This window comes from Seriola lalandi, unplaced genomic scaffold (assembly GCF_002814215.2).
Source record: "Seriola lalandi dorsalis isolate HSWRI2012SDOR001 ecotype SW California unplaced genomic scaffold, Sedor1 jcf7180002054475, whole genome shotgun sequence".
Classification (NCBI taxonomy): Eukaryota; Metazoa; Chordata; class Actinopteri; order Carangiformes; family Carangidae; genus Seriola; species Seriola lalandi.
This window is the reverse complement of record NW_019525028.1, coordinates 272,876-274,939: the sequence shown is the minus strand read 5'-3', so window position 1 is coordinate 274,939 and position 2,064 is coordinate 272,876. Positions and strand designations below refer to the sequence as shown.

Below are 2,064 nucleotides of genomic sequence, written 5' to 3'. Positions count from 1 at the left end.
CCCCCCCCCCCCACCCACCCAGACAGGTCCGCTTGTCTGGAGAACAGGTCAAATCTACGTCTGATAATCTATGACTTTCTGAACTCAAGACTTACAGAAGTGTCAGAAGAAGCAGAATCGTATTGATCTAATTGATTAATCCATATAAACACTGTTTGATGCAGAATAAAAGTGAGAAAAATAAAAGGTCTTAAAGACCAATCCACGCAGAGGCCAGGAAGCAGAGGGTTACTCACACTGAGGCCAAAACACTCACTCTCAAGGAAACTATATATCTAGAGAAATCACACATGACTTTCTAAAAGACTAAAACATGTCGTTCATTAGGACGAACATCTCATTCTTTACAGAGAAGAGAAATAAGATGAAATCACAGTGGAAAGTCGGTTTCAGCTGCTGCAACAGTGGAAAATGTCCAGTGCAGTTTCCCAGAGTTCAAAGTGGTGGATTAAACGTCCGTTGACTCTCGTCATTCACACTGGTGCGCCTGTGCCCGACACCACAGACAGAATCAGACAGGTGGACCCCACCAGGAGCCTCCTTCACTGTCCACCATCTTTAACGTAGGTCACATGAGCAGAACCACTTCAGCCCCCCCCCCTCCACACGTCACAGTCTTTCTCTGGAGGAGGTCGAGCGCCAGCATCACCCCGACTGTTTCTAACTGGTGTGGACGTGTTGGTGAAGGTCCAGTTTCCTGGCGCTGATGAAAGTTTTCCCACAGTGATCAGTGGGGTGATTTCCCTCTGGTGTGAAGGCGGCGGTGGTGTCTCAGACTTCCTGTCCGGGAGAAGAGCTCGCCGCACTGCTCACAGCTGTACGGTTTCTCTCCGGTGTGAACACGTCTGTGAACTGTTAAACTACTTATCAGTGTAAAAGCTTTCCCACATTGGTCACAGCTGTACAGCTGTTTGTGTCCAGCGTGTAATCGCTGGTGGATTTTCAGGTAACGTGGCGAGTTGAACGTCCCTCCGCACTGATCACAGGTGTATTTCTCCTCAGAGTGAAGGACCTGATGCTCTTTCAGATAACATAGTTCAATGAAGGATTTCCCACACTGCTCACAGGTGTGTGGTTTCTCTCCGCTGTGGATATGTTGGTGTCTTTTTAAGCGATACGCCCGAGAAAAAGCTTTGCCACACTGCTCACAGGTGTGCGGTTTCTCTCCGGTGTGAATACGTTGGTGGATTTGTAGACTACTCGTCGTTGTAAAAGCTTTGCCACACTGCTCACAGCGGTACGGTTTCTCTCCGCTGTGGATATGTTGGTGGATTTTTAAATTCGTTGAAGTGGTAAACGTCTTCCCACAGTGGTCACAGCTGTGCAGCTTCTCTTTAGTGCGACTCTGTTTCTATGGAGACGGACAGAGACAGAATCAGATCTCATGTGAGTGACTTGTATAAAACTAGATTTGTACTGCATCAATTTCATAACATCCTCAGACTAAAGAAATGTCAACAACAAACAACCGTTAGTTCTGATCCAGTGATGTGATTGGACAGAGTCAGAGTCATGGATCACTCCTCTTCACAGCTGTTCTATTAACCGTTAATCAGCGTCACATTAACATCGTTATCGATCTCAGATTGAAACAAACAAAGATGAAAATATTTCAGAAAGAAGGTTTGAATGAAACGATGTCGTCAGGAGAGGATGAAGGAAGAAGGTGGATCCTTCAGAAACACCTGAGCTAACGTGGAGACAGAGCAGCAGCTGGTGTCGCTGTGCAGCTCAGGAACCTGTTGGTGTTGCTTAGCAACAGTCCAGGAACTGTTTGTGTTGTGGTAGAGAAACAATTGATGAAATAAACAAACAGATCATAGATGTGGTTGTTTATTGAACTAACATGGCGCTGAGGGACAGATGTTGATCAGTGTCAGCTCAGCTGTGATTGGCTCTGACCGGATCAGCTGATATTCACCAACATCACGACAACAACCTGTACCGACACACTGAGACCAGACTGTTGTCACGGAAACCACGTTCAAACTCGTCACTCACTTCACCTGAGATTCACTCTGTTGGTCACGTGACTCGTTTCAACATGAGCCCGGGAAAACAGAC

General features: G+C 46.6%; 1 pseudogene; it reads right to left on the bottom strand.

Moving 5' to 3' along the window:
• Positions 1-568: 568 nt before the first annotated feature.
• LOC111659188 (uncharacterized) overlaps positions 569-2,064 on the bottom strand; it is a 3,707-nt pseudogene continuing 2,211 nt past the window's right edge.